The sequence below is a fragment of the Marmota flaviventris genome, chromosome X, assembly GCF_047511675.1.
Source record: "Marmota flaviventris isolate mMarFla1 chromosome X, mMarFla1.hap1, whole genome shotgun sequence".
Classification (NCBI taxonomy): domain Eukaryota; kingdom Metazoa; phylum Chordata; class Mammalia; order Rodentia; family Sciuridae; genus Marmota; species Marmota flaviventris.
In genome coordinates, this window is record NC_092518.1 from 117086948 (window position 1) to 117105891 (window position 18944).

The 18944-nt window shown below is 40.4% G+C and overlaps 2 long non-coding RNA genes across 2 annotated transcripts in view; one reads left to right on the forward strand and one right to left on the reverse strand.

The window, feature by feature from the left end:
* Nucleotides 1-1356: 1356 nt before the first annotated feature.
* LOC139703290 (uncharacterized) lies at nucleotides 1357-8606 on the reverse strand. Its single transcript, XR_011705688.1, has 4 exons — nucleotides 8510-8606; nucleotides 7937-8007; nucleotides 4955-5222; nucleotides 1357-1872 (listed from the first exon to the last, which is right to left on the reverse strand). It is a non-coding gene; the product is annotated as an uncharacterized lncRNA (long non-coding RNA).
* Nucleotides 8607-9726: 1120 nt separating this feature from the next.
* Nucleotides 9727-18944, forward strand: part of LOC139703269 (uncharacterized) — a 132503-nt gene continuing 123285 nt past the window's right edge. Inside the window, exon 1 of the long non-coding RNA XR_011705675.1 lies at nucleotides 9727-9976. This is a non-coding gene — a long non-coding RNA (uncharacterized lncRNA). The remainder of the gene's footprint in view (nucleotides 9977-18944) is intronic.

The window sequence follows — 18944 nt, forward strand, 5'->3', positions numbered from 1 at the left end:
AACATACTCTATGCTTATTTTGGTCCAGAAGATCACACTGTGTAGAGCTACATTATTTCCCAATTCACATGTCATTTGGATCTTTTGTTTTGGGAGGTGGTGCCAGATGAGACCAAGGCCTGGTTACATGTGAGGTAAGTACCCTACCACTGAGGGCTGAGAGAAAGACTTAATTATCTTAAAATTAAGGAATAAAGACTATGAGAAAGGTTTCTTAAACTGATATTATTTAGTAGAAATATTCTACCTGTAGACACAATTTCATATTTAGATAACTCCATCTTATACATGAGCTATTCATAACACATTTTCATATATAAGCTTTTCATTAACAGAAATCAATCTAACTCATAGGTAAACCCAGGAGAAGCAGCAAGTGAACACCTGCCTGCTTTTGAAGGTGAGTTTTTTTTTTTTTTTTTTTTTTGAGTGTCAGGAACTCTGCTCCTAAGATGCCCATCTCATTCTTAAACCTCTATCTTGCCATAATTCTTCATTTAGACATACATTGGATATTCTGTCACTATGTGATAGAGAACTCACTTTTTCTAATTCAAGATGTATGATAACTAGTACTGCAATTATAATATAATGGCTTCAGAGACAAATCCTCTATTTCTTTTTCTTTTAAAGAGAGAGAGAGAGAAATTTTTAATATTTATTTTTTAGTTTTCGGTGGACACAACATCTTTATTTTATTTGTATGTGGTGCTGAGGATTGAACCCAGCGCCCCGCACATGCCAGGCAAGTGTGCTACCGCTTGAGCCACATCCCCAGCCCCCCTCTATTTCTTATAGTGCCTTTTTTATTATTTTTAATTTTTTTTTTGGGGGGGGGACTGGGGATTGAACTCAGAAGTGCTGAGCCACAGCCCTCTTTTGTATTTTATTTAGAGACAGAGTCTCACTGAGTTGCTTAGGGCCTCATTAAATTGCTGAGGGTGGCCTTGAACTCATGTTTTCCTGCCTCAGTCTCCTGAGTCGCTGGGATTACAGGGTGTGCGCCACCATGCTCAGCTATTTTAATTTCTTTAATACTTCTTTTTACTTATACATAATATTAGGGTTCATTTTAATATAACCTTATAAGCAACTTTCATAGCTAATATACTGGGTCTTCTTATTTGAGTAATATGCATAATTCATTTCCATGGAGCAGTAAGCCACAAATCAGGAAGGTTCTTTGGATAACTTAGGTTTAGGCATATGTCTAATATCTAATTTCCAATTTGGGTTCATATTTTTCATTTGCATATCAAACTCATGGTGGTCCTTTTTCAACTGTAACTACTTTTGGGATCCTTATTTTTAGTTTTCTATATTAAAAAAATGCTCAGTCGTGTTGACTTCCTGGGTTGTTATTATTTCCATAGTCGTTTTCATTTAAATAAGCCAAGATGACTTGCAAGCATATTCCAGGGGCCCAGAGCATGAAAGAGATCTTTTTAAGAATAGAATCTGTTTGTTCAGGAAATGTCTGCAAAACTACAGATAGACCCTCCAGATGCATTTTACCCTCACTACCAAGTGTATTCTTTGTCAAATTACAGGGTATTCAAGTTTTTTCCTCCTTTAGTTAACATGAAGTGGCTCTTCCTCAGGATCAACAGTAATGTTGATTTTTTCCCCCCACAAACCCACCAGACTGATTTGTGAGGAGTTGTACATTATTTTCCCACTCTGTTTTGCCTTACAGGATGAACAGTCCCTTTTGCTCTTGCACATAAGGATGTTCTGAATGGACAGATCTGTGTTCTCCACCATAATCCTCATTCATTTCTGGTTCTTGAGACATTCTTTGCAGAGGTGAAAGTGGAAGACTAGTTTGCGTGGTTTGACTCTCAAATGTCCTCTCTATGCTGGCACATGGCTCTAAAGCATGGGTAAAAAAAATCAGATAATAGTTAAATTTAACTTTGAACTCTTCTTAGTATACATTTAGCTACTCCCAAATCATTGGACTATAACTAAGAAGCGAAAAAAAAAAAAATTTACCTCAACCTGAAGTAGGATAAAATCACGAACTAGTAAACTTAAACGCTGTCACTGTTTGTTTTAACTAATCTCAATACATCATGTGTTAAACCCACCAAAAATGAATTAGAAGGTTCTTAACATTATAATGTCTTTGTCACATAAAGAGATTTTTACCTCCTCATACCTTAAAGAGTGAGTCCTTAGAGTGCATTTAAATCTTTTTGCTAAAGGTCAGTAACTGGAGGATAGGCAAACTTCAAATTAGTAAGAGCCAAAGCCCACAAACACCAATCAAGAACAACAACAAATTTCTAAAATTTAATTCAGATTATATGACAGTGGCAACATATAACATAAGATGATGATAGTGTTAGGCACCTATATGGACTATGTCCATTAAGTCCAGTTCTAATATATTCTAATGTCCACTACAGACAGTGGACAAAACAATTTTAATATCATTTACCAATTTCCTACATGAAATGAAGTGAGAAAGTATCGCTCATAACCTTAACCTAACATGAAAGGTGCCATTCTGGAAGGCATGATTCTTTAATAGGTTGTTGGGCTGATTTTTTATGACCCAATTTCCTCCCTCATAGACTCTGAAGTCAACTGAAGACCACAAGGAACAGTTAAATGTGTGTGCCTGTGTGCACGTGTGTGTGTATGTGAAATTCTGAAGAATTGCTTTGAGAACTGAGTTCTCAAAACACTGGCATTGGGCCTCATTTCTATGAATTGGTTGATAAGGCTTTGAAATCTACCTTTTGCAGACACATGTGTGCGTGCACACACACCCACATTACAATAACAAACACATAACAATTGGGGTATAATAATAAAGAATAATCATAAAGCATTATTGAAAGAGGTATTATCTTCACATAAAATAACATACATTCAAGATATCTACAGAGAAACTTGGAAAAACAACAATTAAGGTTTAATTGTAAAGCCAGATACTCACTATGCTTTTTTACAGTTCAGATGTGTGTTAGGCAGATGTATACCTAACTAAGCCTACAAGATAAGCTTAATTTATTTGAATGTATTTCTTTCTGCTAGTTTTGTACCTATCCATAGATAGGAGCAATAGTAGCATATTTTACTGACACAGAAGTGTACGTGAGTGTGTGTGTGTCTGTGTGCGTATTCTCCCATGGTAAGAATTGAATTAATGTGTATATTTATTTCAATTTAGTAGTTCATCTAAAGCAAGCTAGTATCTGTGTTTCTGGAAATTGTTATGTGAATACCACATGTAAACCTTGAAATCCCTAATTGGTTTTTTAAAAAATTTACATAAACATCACAAGTTATTCAAAACAAGGTAAAAATAACATGGATAATCCAAGGCTTTTCCTTAAAATATAGCTATTTCTCTTTTGTCCCTAGAAGACTTTCTGCCCTAATACAATTATGATTGCTTCATTTTATTCAGAATGTTATTTTTATCTTCTTGTTTCAATCTTTGCTATACTAGTTCAAGTTTTAACGATTGCTACAGTTTTGATCTGTCCAAAGTCCTATGTGTACGAGGCTTAGCCACCAGCTAATGACACCATCGGGAGGTGACAGAAACTTTAGTTGATGGGGCCTATTTGAAAGAGGCGGGTTGTTGGGCTATGCTTTGAAGGCTAGATCTTGATCTTGGTTCCTTCCTTCCTCCCTCCCTGCCTCTCCTACCTGGCCACTGTAAGGTGAGTAGCTTTGATCTGCCACATTCTTCCACTGTGAAGTACTGATTCACTAAAGGCATGGAAACAATGCATCCAGCAGACTATGGACTCAAACCCATGAGGCAATGGGCCAAAATATATAAGTGGATTTTCTCAGGTTCACTGTCACAGTGACCAAAAGCTGACTTGAGAAAACTGGTGCTGAGAATTGGGATTATTGCTGTGATCATATCTGATCATGTGGCTCAGAAGCCTTTGGAATTGGTCTGTGGGAGGAGTTTGGAGGGGTCTGGATGTATAGGCTAGAGAAGCCCTAGAATGTTGTAAGTGGAGTTTAAGATGGAGGATTCTAGTGTGAGCTTACAAAAACCATAATGCTGATAGAAATGCAGACCGTAGAGACTGTATTCATGAGGTTTCAGATGGGAATGAGAACTCTTGGAAGTTGGAGCAAAGGCCATCTCTTTATATTCTGGCAAAGAACTTGGCTAAATTTTGACCAAGTCGTTAAGACTTTCTGTGAATCTGAGTTTAAAGGTGATGGACTAAATAACCTTGTAGAGGAAATGTCAAAGCACCACAGCATTCACGTGGTGGTGGCACAGATAGAACAAAGAGCAGAGTGGAAAGATCTAAATAACTTGCAGTTGGGTCACAAAGAGTTTAAAGTTGTGGCCAAGAAGGGTACAGATGCTGCAGATGCTGAAGATATTGGTGCCATTAAGAATAAACCAAGCACTTTGCTCTGGGACAAGAGGAAAAATGCCTTGTGTACATCTCAGGAATTGGCTAGATCCCATCCATCCATCCCAGGCCCAAATGAGTAAAAAGTGTAAACTCCTTAGACTGCTTTGAGAGCACTGGGGTGCCTTGCTTGTGAAGGGATACTTGGGGAATTATTTCCCTGAGATTTTTCCCCCCATGTTCACCTGTCCAGGAACACAGAGGCTGCTACTGCCATAGTTCAAGGGGCCCTGGATACTTACCCTGGCAGCAAACTTTAGCATCATCCACATAGTGCTCATTTTGTAGGTATGCAGAATATAACCTTCTGTAGGTATGCAGAATATAAGAGTTGTGGAGTCACAGAACCTTCCTTCTAGATTTCAAAGGAAATTCTGAGGGACTTGGCAATGTGTGGTAGGCTCAGGATCCCTGTCAGCAACCACCACAAGGGTGACATGTACATGTTTTGCATGTCTTTTCTTTACCCTCTCAGGGAAAAACAGTTATATAAATACAACAACAGTAGATGAACTATGAAGTTTGACATTATCTTTAATGGAAATCTGTACCTTTCCATATTCTTTGGCCATCCAGGACATTCCAGTTTCATGTCCATCACATGGTGACTTCCCATTCTTGAGAGCAAGGAGCCGCTTAAAGTGGGGCAACAGGACATTGCCATCAGTGTCTCCATCTTGCTTTATTCCTGTTCCCTTTCTTATTCTCAGGCTGTGAATTTCACTTTGCATTTCTTGATCTGTCTTGTTTGAGCTGATTCCAGGAACTGGCCTCTGACCAAAAGAATGGACTTGAAGTGGGAGTATCCTCCTGCAGGAGCTGGTCAGTGCCAGCGAGAGAGTCAGGAAGGGGCCCCAGGGAAGATGTCTGATTCAAAGTCTTGTAAAATGTTGATTCTTATAAAGATGCATATTTGCAGATGAGTGAATACAATAAATAAAAAGTGTGTCCCCAGCCTGATGCAGAGGCACGTGCCTGTAACCCCTGCTAGGTGGGAGGCTGAGGCAGAAGGATGGGATTGCTTGAATCTGGGAGTTGGAGAACAGTGTGGACTGGTTTAATCTGCTTTTGTTTTGCTGTGACCAAAATATCTGACAAGAACAACCTAGAGGAACATAAAGTTTACTTGGGGCTTATGGTTTCATTCCATAGACAGCCAACTCCATTTCTCGGGGCCCAAGGTGAGGCAGGACATCATGATGGAAGAGCCCAGTGTAAGGAAAGCTGCTCAGGTCATGGCACGGTCAGGAAGCTGAGAGAGAGGTGGGAAGGGGCTATGGGAAGATGAACCTTTCCAGGGTATGCCCTCAGTGATCCACCTCCTCCTCCAGCCACACCACACCTGCCTACAGTTACCTCCCCGTCAATCCATTCAAACAGGATGGACTGATCAGGTTATAGCTCTCATAATCTAATCATCTTACCTCTGAATAGTCCTGTCTTAACAGGAGCTTTTGAGGAACACCTCATATCCAAACCCTGATAGCAATATAGTAAGACCCCCATGTCAAAAAAAGAAGAAAAGTTCACGGCCATTTATAAACACAAGCATGTGTTATGATTAATGGTAATGTCAAGGACAGAGTATGAATGCCACTGCAGTGCACACAGACACAATGTCCAGGAGTGCCACATATTACTGCATTCACACATTACTGGATTTTTTAAAACAAACTACAAGCTCAAGTTCTTTAAAAGTCCTGGATAAATGAGCAGTGTTGTCCAGAGTTTGCATTTAATATGAACCATTCCAAAGGAAGGCAAAGAAGTATGCATGCACCAAAACATGCTCTCTTAAGAAGAAAACAACCCAAATTCTATCATTTAAATCATTTCATACTTTTTCTCATGATAACTTAGTAAATGAATTCCTGAGGTAGATGGAGGTGATGAATCTAGATCTGTACTTTTTGGCCAGCAATGGTGATTAATTTCCAGTTAAAAAGGAAAAAAATAATACCAACTGCAGCGAATCTGCATGTTCACATGCTTTCATTGCAATAACATCCCTTTAGTACTGAGTAGGTGTTGCTTTGTTTCAGGCCAATTTAAAGACCCCCACTGGATGCCTGAAACCATGGTTAGAATAAAACCCTACATACTATATTTTTTCCTATACATACAGTCATTTATCATTGAATGGCAGGGATAATTCTTAAAAGAATTTTGTGTAATTATTTTGTTATGTGAACATCCTTGAGTGTACTTACCCAAACCTAGATGGCATAGCCTGCTATGTGTGTGTGTGTGTGTGTGTGTGTGTGTGTGCTATATTGTGGAGCAACCATCACCTATGTGGTCCATCATTGACTGAAACATTTTGTGGTTTGCGACTGTACATACCTATAGTAAAGTTGAATAAACTAAGCTCCAAGCAGAGGGCAGCAATTCAATTCACATTATGCATAGTTCTCAGTGGAAACAAGAGAAGCAGCTCCCTCCAATGCCTGTGCCCTGCACAGCCCATACACCTCCACCCCAGTAACCACTGAACCAAGACACTACTCCTTGACAGCACCAGACAGCCTTCCCCTTCAGCAGTTGCTTTTTTAAACCTCTTACTATTAATAAATACCTTCTGATTGGTGAAACCATAAAAACAAAAATAAACTAAAAGCACAAAATCCATCTTAAACTTTCAACTTCCTTGGGGTGGAGGGAAGCCCAAACTGATAGTGCTCTAAGTTCATTAGAGTGAATTCTTTGCAGTGTACAGGAATTTGCTAGGTCTGCTATAACAAAGTACCATGAACATGAGCCTTGATTGGCCTGAAAGGCAGTGTAACAGGGCTGAGATTGTTTTCCTCTTTACAAGATCCCCAGGGTCAAAGCTTCCTGTCCCAGCATTCAGCCTTCTCAGAACTGCTGATCACCCCAACACATGGGTTCACATCTTAACCCAACATCAGCGTCCCCCACACCAGGTTGGACCTAACCTGGCTGGGAATCTTTGTTCTGTTTGGCTTGACATCTAAATTCCCTTTTCTGTGCTATCTTGGAGCCAGATCTGAGGCGCTCCAGGGAGTTTCACCCACTCAGAAGCAATGAATGATGTAGGGTTCTCATTTGCTACAGGGAGAGGGCGTGAAGCACCTGTCTAGTAAGCTGCTTACCTGGTATTAGGGGCAGAGCTTCCCAAACACTATCTTATTCACTCCTCATAGCCACAGCGGGGGTGGGGGGCGGGGAGGCACTCAGTCCCAAAAAAACTGAGGCTCAAACCATAAGTGAAATAATTTAAACTCAGGTCTGATCACCTTGAAGCAGAAGCTTGTATCAGAACCTCTAGGGAACTTTCTTTATAAATTGGGTTTTTACATCATGTGGCAGGGGTCTGGGAAGCTGGGTATTTACAAAAGCTTTCCTGGTGATTCTAAGGGGATCTGTATAGGTAGGGGTGGGGAGTACCAATCGTACTATGATATGCTCTCCTCCAGCTCCCACAGAGCCTGTGTCCCTCCATAGGGTGGTGGGGCCAGAATGCCAGAGGCAAGTCCCTGGGGAACCTGAGCCAGACAGTGGCTGTGACTTACCATAAACTTCCCATAGGCTGGCGCTGGATTCCATTCTCACATGTCCCTCTGAGTCAGTCAGTGTTCTGTCTCTATAATGAAATACCAAGATCACTTATAAAGAAAAAAGGGCCTTTTTTTTTTTGTTTTGGGCCTGTGGCAAGGTGGCACATTGTGACTGGAGGTTACAGATGCAGCACTCCCCACATGGCCAGGAAGAAAAAACAAAAAACAAAAAAAAAATGAGGGGCCTGGGGTCCTACAATCCCCTTCCAGGGCATGCTCCCAATGACCTAAAGTAGGCTCCATCTCTTAGGGATTCAATCACCTCCCAACAGTGCCATCCTAGTGACCAGGCCTGTGTGTGGGGGGGTCAATCAAGATCCAAACTATAGCATAATCCCTCTTTTTATCTTCACCCCCTCCCCCTTCTGAGAGGAGATGTATCTAGCTGGGGAAAGTGAGGCCCCAAGAGAGATGACTAATGTGAGTCATGAAAGGGAGCCAGAGCCTCCTCAGATCCTCCCCCTCCCAGAAGAAAAGCAAGGGGAAGCCCCCCCTGGGGAATGGCAGGCTGGCACCTTTGGATTTTACCTCCCCTCAGCCTTGGATCTCCTGTTGATCTCCCAGTGTGGTGGTGTCCACGTCCTCTCTTCCACTTAAGCAACTACCCTTGTGGTGTTCCAAGCTTTGGGTCCTGAAACAATGCCCTGGGCTCAGGCAGGGCTGAGTCACTCCCAGCCCCCTACACTTTCCAAGGCCAGCAGGCCTAGAGGTCCCCTTCTGCTGTCTGTTGGATGCTATTGGTCAAGTTCCCTCATATGAGGGAAGCCAGGTACCTGAGTGCATGTATGTCCACGTATGGGAACACAGGTATATGTAGGGGTAAACATGAGAGGCCCTCTAAACCCTGTTCCAAAGAGAGGGCAGTGTCCACACCATAGCATCACGAGTCCTCTCAGGACCCCTAAGGGTGGAGGTGGGTAGAGGCTGGACCTGAGGGAGGCTAGGTGGAAGCAAAGTCTCAGATGGGACCAGGAGATGGGTAAACAGAGAGCAGTGGACATCTAAACTACTCAGTGTCAGCAATGCCTGGATGGTGTGGTCGCTGGAAGATACGGGTGGGAAGGTATGTCAGAAGAGTGAGCCAAAAGGCAGCTGGAGGTGGAGAAGAGTGGGCTTCCCCCCGCAGAAGATAGGAACCCACCTAAGACCCAATCCCACCAGCACAGAGGCGTCTCCTTTTTAGGGTGAATGTGTTTTGAAAGATATGCGGAGTTACCCATTCCCATCAGTGGTCCAATCCGTAGGGAGGGGGAATCACAAACTCCCTATAGAACCCCCACCATCTACCCGTGCTCTGCCAAGAATACTGTGAGCGCCAACCCTGCTCACCACTGGAGAGGGCAGAAGGCTCCCCTGCCCGCCTCTCCTAATGGGGCTCTTTCTCTCCTTTGGCGTCCAGTCTCTGAAAAGGCCATGCTCTCACCGCACAGCCCAGTCAGTATTTGTGAACTTGAAGAGGACGAGCCCCACGCCAGAGCCTGTAGGGGGCTCCCCAAGTCTGTTGGTCAGATCTCCCAGGCGCACAAGGAGTACCGGCGGCCAGAAAGAGAAACTCAGCGATGACTAAATGCCCGCAGGGTGAGAAAAAAATAGGCGGCTTGCAGAGGTGCGCACGTGCTTCTGGCAGGCACAGCCACTGGTCCAGGCTAAGCGCAGAGCACAGCCTGGGTGGTACCCCCCAGCCCCGCCCATCCCGACCCTCCTTCTTCCGCCGCCCGGTAATCCCACAGCCTCGCTCCTGCGGGTTTGCTGAAGTCCAGCCCAAGTCGCGGGAGAAGGGCCTCTGTCCAGTGCGCCCATCCTGTCCCATCCCGTCCCTCTTTCTTTGGCCGCCGTCCAGTGCCGCGGTCCAGTGCCGCGGTCCAGTGCGCGCACAGCGTCTCCTGCACCCTGACAGCTCTGCGGGGAGCGGAACTCCACTGTCGAGGCTCCCTGTCCGCCTGCGAGGGAGGGCGATCTCCAGCACCGTGGGGCTGCTGCTGCTGTTCTGCTAAGGTGAGCCTCGGTGGCAGCAGGTACCCAGGATGATGAAGGCGCTCAGCAAGGCTTTTTTTTTTTTTCTGTTCCCAGGCGAGGGTGATCCCTGCGGCCGCAGGGCTGAGTGGCTTTCAGGTAGAGCGGGACACACGTGCTGGGTGGCCGGTCGGGTGGCCGTGTGGGTGCCCAGAGCCCAAGCAGCCTCCCGGAGCAGTGTATCTGGTTTCCATTTTGGCACAAGGTAGAGGAGCTAGGTAGCCCCAGAAAGCGCGGGGCTTGCGAGGATGGGGCATGAAAAGGAAACTGCAGGATTCTGGTTTGCTTTTCGTGCCCCATGTTTGTCTGCAACCTGCTACCCTGACCTCTGAGGGGTGCGGAGGTTTTTCTTTTCTTTTCTTTTCTTTTTTTATTACAAGTGATGACCTTTCTCTTGTGCCCTGTTTGTGTATGTAAAAGTATGTAAAAGCCCTGATTGTGTGACCCAGGTCCAGAGCCCGCCTAAGGCTAACACCAGGTTCGAGCCCCACCATTGAGGGATTGCACACTGAGTTTTCAAAGTCATTCCATTGACATTATATCCTATACACTCTTAATTTAAGAATGCATGTTTTGCCCCAAATAGTAAATGACTATAGAAGCAGAGACTCTCAATAACCATATGGTAAAATTTTAATTTCAGAAGTATTTTGCATTGTAGTTTGAGCTACATCCGCAGCTTTTTTGTGTGTGTTATTTTGAGACAGGGTCTAAACTGCCCAGGCTGCTCTTGAGCTTTGTTCCGGATGGATGCCTCAGCTTGTCTTCGCAGGCATTTCATTTCAGCCTGGGCAGTTGAGCCCAGCTGCATCATAAGTCTTTGAAAAATGTTCAAAGTCCTTGTATCACATCCTAATATTTCACATTATTAAAAGTTATTTTTTGTGTGAGTTTAGTTTTTTAAATGTTCGTTTTAAAGCTCCTGCAACACTATGAGCTATTGGACATTAGGAAATGTATTTGTGTGTTTCCTAGACAACTAGAATCATGTTTTATATGAAAGAATATTTTTCAAACGTGTATAAATATATTCTAAACTACACAGGGGTAAGTTTTTGTTTTAGGTTATTTTGGGCAAGAAAGTAGTCTGATGGATATCCTGGTATTTGTATAATAACCAATTAGAGGTCAGAGGAGTGATATTTTGTGGGTATCTCTACCATCTCTTCACCACAGAGAAGATTATAGGTTAGTAAAGGGCAGAACTGGGATTTGGATCTACTTCTGAATGATAGCTAAATGGGGTGCTGTCGCAGGTGTCTGCAGACACCACTTTGGAACCTATGTGGGCTTGTGCACACCTCCTTTTATAAAAAGGTGGGCATTCCATAGATGTACTCTTTTCAGGAAAATGAAGAGCAGAAGCCATTTACTTAAGTCATTTAATGGGGACTTAGTAATGACGTCCGGAGGAAGAGATAACTCTGGGAGGATGGGGAGGTGGGCCCATGGGTAAATTTCTGGGCAGTTGAGCACAAATAGTACCTGTAGATGTTTGCTAAGAAACTTGCAAAAATGCTATTTTTAAATGAGGACCTATATGACTGGAGTCCATGACTCTCCAAAGAAGGAAAGATGTCTGATATTTTGATTGGACTAAAAGGCTGCATGAATACCTTGTGGACACTGAATGCCTTACCAAGGACTGGGCAGGAGGCTGACTTCCTTGGACCTATAGATCTATATAAACCTTAGAAAATAGCCACTCTTGGATATCCTTCTTTCTGAACCTCTACCTTATGGGGACCTGTGCTTTCCAGTTTCTATTACTTACCGTAATAAATCCTGTTACTTTGCTCTCTTGTGTCTATGGATTTTATTCTTCAAATTCATTAGAGAAAGAACCCAACATGCTCTGTGCTATAGTCATGAAAACCATTGTATGGTCTTGCGGTCTATGAAGTGTGGCAGACTTTAGGTATGTTCTGATGCAGGCAGGTAACAGAGATGGCGAGTGGAGGATAAGGGTCTTATTAACAGTTCAACTGAGCACCTTATCAAGTTTGAGGTCTCACCCCATTTTTGCCTTCTTCACAGTACAACTCTGTGAAGTAGGGATTGGATCTTATCCTCACTCTTCAGTGGGACATAAAATGAGAAAGATTCTATGGTTACCATCACAGCTGGTTAGCGGTAATGTTAACTCAAGGAGTTAGAGGAAAGCTATCCCACTGTTGTTATTAAGCTTGGGAGGAGGCAGTGTCAATAGGAATGGACTTTCCTATAAAATGTTGCTATTACATAGGATGTTATTATATTGGCCAAAATAAAAGAAAATTGGAAAGAATAGTGGAACCAGTTAGGGAGAAATCAGGAAAGCCATTGAGTGACCAAAAGAAAAAAGTGCATTAGCAAGTTTTGGACTTCTTTTGTAGTTTCAATCTGGGGGAATATAATAGGGAGGAACTTGAGACCAGATTCCAGAAAGGTAAGATAAAGGAATTGGAAGCAGACCCATCATAGACCAGCGCCTCTGAAGCTTTAATGAATCAGCTGTTGTAGACCATGCCAAGAACATGCATTCTGGTTCAGCAGGTCTGCCATTCTGCATTTCCAGTAAGTTCTCAGGTGAAGCCAGTGCTGATCTTCAAACTGCACTGAGGAGCCAGAGTCTATAGACTTCCCTTTAGAAAAGTCTGGATGAAGAGCCATTGGATAGTAATTGAAGACAGGACAGGATCAAGGGAAAGCATACTTTCTGTTTTTATTTCTGTGCTTGTTATCTAGTCAGATGAGAAGGAGCAAAGAGATGAAGAAATAGAAATTATATCTAAGATATTACTGCTGAGTAAAGAGGAAAGAGCTGGTGGGAACAAGCCATAAATGAGAAATTACTTTTGAAAATAATATGGATTGTTAGGTGGGTGTGGTGGTGGTGCATGCCTGTAATCTCAGCAGGTTGGAAGGCTGAGGTAGGAGGATGGCGAGTTCCAAGCCAGCCTCAGCAATTTGGCGAGGCTCTAAGCAACTTAGTGAAACCTGTCTCTGAATAAAATATAAATAGTTGTGGGGAAGTGGCTCAGTGTTCGAATGCCCCTGTGTTCAATCCTTGGTACAAAATACACACACACACACACACACACACACACACAAATATATTGTTGATGATAGAGGAGAAAGGAAAGAAAAAAGTGAGCTATGTAACTTTGGAGGAAATGATGAGGAAATTGAGAAAGTGCACCTCAGATGGCTTCAGTACATTTGCATTCAAGTCAGGTCAGATTATTGCTGTTGCAGAGATGATCAGAAGCAGGAGGGACTGCTAGTGCCCAGGCCCCTTATTTCTCCTCTCCATAACCATCAGGCATCAGAGGTGTCTGCTGAACTGGTTTTAGTTGATGAAACAAGATTAATTTGAATATAGCAGTGTTTTTTTTTTTAAAGATGTTTTTTCCCTTTTATTATGCAACTGTGAGCACATATGAATTGTACATATGAATGGGTTTTCTCTGTGACCTTCCCACACAGGCGTGTGTGGTACATGGATCTTGTCCAGCCTTCTGTCTTTTTCTTCTCCTGCCTTCCCTTTCTCCTTCCCTATTCCCAGTTCCTAATCATCCCTCTTCAACTTTCATGTGACTGATAGTCAGTTTTTTCAATAAGAACCTCTCCATGAACTTTTCTCTCAATTTTCACCAAGAAATTGGCCCCTTTGAACCACTTTTACTGTGTTTTATTTTCTTTCTCTTCTCTCGGTGACTTAAATTTCAAGGTCCTCCTGTTTTCAGTATTATTTTTACTGATCTTTCTCTGCCTTGTTGATCTTGTCTTTCATTAAATGTGATATGTTCAAGGACAATAAAGATGATTTAAGTGTTCAAAACAGTCATTAAATCAGTCCTGAAAGAAAACAGAATAGGAGTAGAATGTTTAACTGGATCTAAACTCCCAGACCCCACTGCCAAGGAGTAATCTGTTCAGGGCAGAAATGAAGTGCCTCTGTGAATGTCAATGGGGTCCTAGGTGAGAAGATCACCTGCTGTGGATTGAGTTCTTTCATTGGATATAAAAATAATTTGGGTAAAATATAATATTTGGATAAAATGATCTGATTATGTCCTTTTAACCTGACTTTCTTAACTAGACCTCTAAGCTCAAGAAATAAAATCAAGAATTACTTATTGTATAACATCAAATTGAAAATCTTCTGCATAGCAAAGGAAACAAGAGTGAAGGGGAAAGTCTAAAAAATGGGGGTAGGGGGAATTTTGTCAGCTAATCCTCTAAAATATATATTTTAATTAAAAATTAATTAAAAATAAGAAATTATATATATAAATTAATATTCAGAATATATAAAGAACTCAAAAAACTTAACACCAAAAAAGCAACATAATAAATAGCCAAAAAAGCTAAACAGACATTTCTCTAAAGAAGAAATTCAATAAGTAAATATATGAAAAAAATATTCAACATCCTTAGCAATTAGGTGAATGCAAATCAAAACTATATTGATATTTCATCTCACTCTAGTTATAATGAGAATCAATAATAATACAAATAATAATAAAGGCTAGAGAGAATGTGGAGAAAAAAGAACACTTTTACACATCTATTCATTCATGTTTTAGATGGTGCATTATATTTACATATAAAATTAGAATGCCTTGTGATGTCTTCATACATGCATACGGCATAATCTGGTCAACCTTATTTCCCAATTCTTCTATTTTCCCTCCCCTCCTCACTCCCCACTGGTCCCCCTGTTTCTACTCACCTTTTCTGCATGGGCTCTGAAGCAAGCTGACTCTCTCTGCTAAGATACCCTCCTATTGCCTCTTGGGCTCCAAGTCTTCATACTTTCCCACATCTACTAGGGGTGGGGGAAATCTCTTCATGAATTTTGATCTCCCCCAAATAATTTATGAAAAGATTGTTCAAGATGTAATTGAAAGGACAAGACACATAAGAAAAAGGTAGGAGCTAACAGATTATTTTTGAAGAACGAAAACAAAATCCTAACCAAAGAAAGTACTTCTTTTGACAGCAAAGTAATGTTTGTATCTAATGAGAATTCAGGCATTTTTAAGGAGCTTTATGTCTACTTTGATGCCAGTACCATGATGTTGTGGCTAATATAGCTCTGCAGTATAATTTGCAATAAGATACTGTGATGCCTCCTGAATCACTTTTCTTGCTCAGAATTGATTTGGCTATTATGGATCATTTATTCTTCCAAACAAAGTGTAGGACATTTTTTTCCCCCTAATTCTTTGAAGCTTTTCATTGTATTTTGATGGGGATTGCATTGAATGTGTATATTGCTTTGGTAGTATGGCTATTTTGACATTATTAATTCTGCCTAAGAACATGGAGGTCTTTTAATTTTCTAAAGCCTTTTTTAATCTCTTTATTCAGTGATAAGTGATTTTTGTTGTATAGTTTTTTTTTTTTTTTTTTTTTTTACTTCCTTGGGTAGATTAAGTCCCAGGTATTTTATTTTTTTCTTGACGTTTTTTTACAAATGATGGTTTTCATGATTTCTTCTCTGCTGAATTGCTGTTTATAAAGAAGCTATTAATTTAATGAGCCTTTTTTCTTGTACCCTGCTATTTCTTAAATTCTTTAATCATCTCTAGAAGTCTTTTGGTGGAATTTTGGGGGTTTTCTATATATAAGATTCTGTTACCAGCAAACAATGATAGTTTAATGACTACTTCTCTGATTTTTCTCCATTTAATTTTCTTCTCTAGCCTGATAGTCCTGGCTAGAGTTTCAGAAACTATATTGAATAAAAGTGGTGAGGGTCAATATTCTTCTTTTGTTTCTAATTTTAGAGGAATAGCTTTCAATATTCCTTCATTTAATATGATGTTGGCTATGAGTTTTTCATATATTTCCTTTATAATGTTGAGGTAACTCCTTTATATCCCTACTTTCTCCAGTGTTCATTTATTTTTATATTTTTATTAGTTGTTGATGGACCTTTATTTTTTTTTATTTATATGTAGTGCTGAGAAGCAAACCCAGTGCCTCACACTTGCTAGACAAGTGCTCTACCACTGACATACAACCCAGGCCCTTTCCAGTGTTTTTAACATGCTTGAGTGCTGTATTTTATGAAAGGTCATTTCTGCATCCATTGAGATGATTTTGTTCTTAATTCTCTTAGGTGGTGAATTACATTTATTGATTTGTGTATGTTGAACCAGCCTTGCATCCTGGAATGAAGCCTACCTAATCTTGGTGTATCATCTTCTTCATATGTTTTTTAATGTGGTTTTTCTAAAGTTTTATTAAGGATTTTGGCATCTATAAGTTTTTATATGGAGATATTCATAAGAGCTCACCAAGCATTTGTAGATTCACTTAAACCTAAAGCCAAAAACATTGATTTTGAGGACCCAAGACACACTAGATATTACTACATTGTTTTCTGCCCAAGTGGCACAATCTTCCTTTTATGTGTTTCCATTCTGAAGACAGGGCTTCAAATATGTGTTTATATTATTTCCCTCTTCTGGGGAAAGCCATACATGAAAAGAGGTCTTTTTTTTTTTAAATCAGGTAAATTCTCCCACCAGGACGTCTCAGATATGGCATCAGGCTTTCATGGCAACCTTTTGTTGTGATGCCCCCACTGTACATGCGGACAATTTTCCTCATGATTTCCTAGTTTGTGTAGCACTTCTATAAGTGTAGTATAATTCCAGTGACCCCTACCTTTCTTGCTTGGTCCAATTAATATTCTCTTACTCTGGCCAGAAAAGTTTTCCTCCAATCCAGCTAGGTTTTAACATATGTGGGCCTTAGGGAGGTAGAGCTTCTGCCTGCAACTCCTAAAATCCTTTAACGCCTTCAAAATCCTAAGTTCTTTTTCTTTCTAACATGGTATTTCCATTCTCCCCAGTATTTAGATATATCAAAGATCACAAGCACTCAGCTACAGAAAATGTATTCCCTGGTAAATTCTGGCCATCTTCACCATCCTGAGATCCCACCTTAGAAAAACCCATATGACATTAAGAATGGTTTCTGTGATACATTAGAGAAACTTGTTCTGCAAGGTCAGAAACATATACTCTTGACTGGGGTTCCCATACTCTTTCATGAAGATGTAAAATTCTCAGATATTTTCCCTCAGTGTTAGGTACTGAGGGAAATATATTTGGATTCTATTGAGTAATACAGTAATAACTGTATGTTTTAGTCAGCTGCTTAGTGCTGCAACCAAAAGACCTGATAAGAAAATTTTCAGAGGAGGAAGTTTATTTGGTGCTCATGGTTTCAGAGGCCTCAGTCCATAGACAGCTTGTTCTATTACTCTATGCACAAGGTATGCCAGAAGATCATAATAAAAAGATGTAGTACAAGAAATTGCTTCAGGACATAATCACAAGGAAGAGGGGGAGAGAGAGCTTTCCTTAGAACAGACAAAATATAAATTCCAAAATCATGCCCTCATTGTCCCACCTTCTCTAGCCACATCCTAAATGCCTATAATTACTACCCAGCTAATCCCTATTAGAAGATTAATGCACTGATTATATTAAGAATCTCATATCCCAATCATTTGACCTATAAACTTTCTTGCATTTTCTCATGCATGAGATTTTGGGGAAGACCTCATATCTAAATCATAACACAGTTTATGTCAAGGTATTCTTTCTGCTTCAGTATACACAGTGAGTTTCTGTGTGTCACAACATACATGCTTCTATGTGGATTTTTAATTGTAATTATCTACTCTGACTTTTTTATTCTCCTAAGGAGATTTCTATTATGATAATCAACCAATTCCTTGCTGATTGAATGTATCTTACCCCTAACTGCTCCTATTTTCCAAAAAGTACACAAAATTACCTGGGTGAATTCACGTGCTGCTTGGCAGCTTTTCATGAAGAACATTTTTTCCCATCAGTATATTCAAGGAAAATGGTCTGGCAGATAATCGTCATGCAAGGAATATGTTTTAAATTGTGCATTGGCATAGATTTAGAGGATTTATCTTGGGTTACCATGGGTCTTGAAAGAATACATGAACATTTATATGGAGATATCCATGAGAGCTTATTAGGTCTGTGTAGTACAACTTAGCCATGAGGTAAGAACAAAGATTCACAATTTAACAAAAGAGGTGAAAGACTTCTACAATAAAACTACACAACTAAAGAAAGAAATTGAAGAAGAACTTGAAGTTCCTGTTAAAATCTTAATGACATTCTTCATAGAAATAGCAATTATAAAATTCGTTTGGGGCCTGGGGTTTAGCTTAATGGTAGAGTGCTTGCCTAGTGCATGTGAGGCCCTGTGTTCATTCCTCAGCACCACATTAAAAATAAATGAATAAAATAAAGCTATAAAAATGTTACTTCATTAATTTCTTATTTGGAAAATTAAGAGACCTAGAATAGCCAAAACAATCTTTAGCAAGAAAAGGGAAGCAGGCAGCATCACAAAACCAGAACTTAAAATTATACTACAGGGCCACAGTAACAAACACCAGAATGGAATTGGCAGCAAAATAGATACATAGACCAATGGCAAAGAATAGAAGACACAGAGAAAAATGCACATAAATACAGTTACCTTATACTAGACAAAGGTGTCAGAAACAGACATTGGAGAAAAGATAACCCCTTCAACAAATGGTACTGGTAAAACTGAAAATCCATATTTAGCAAAATGAATTTAACCTCTATCTCTCTCACTGCACAAAATCAACTCAAAGTGGATCAAGGACCTAGGCACTAGACTACAGTGCCTAATAGAAAAAAAAAGTAGTCCCATATCTATATCATATCAGCTTAGGAACTAATTTCCTTAACAAGACTCCTAAAGCACAAGAAGTATTATCAAGAATCAATAAATGAGATGAAATAAAAGTAAAAATCTTTTTCATAACAAAGGAGAAAAGAACATGAACAGAAAGCTGACAGAATGGGAGAAAATATTTCCATCTGAAACTCTGGTAAAGCATTAATCTCCAGGATATAGAAAGAACTCAAAG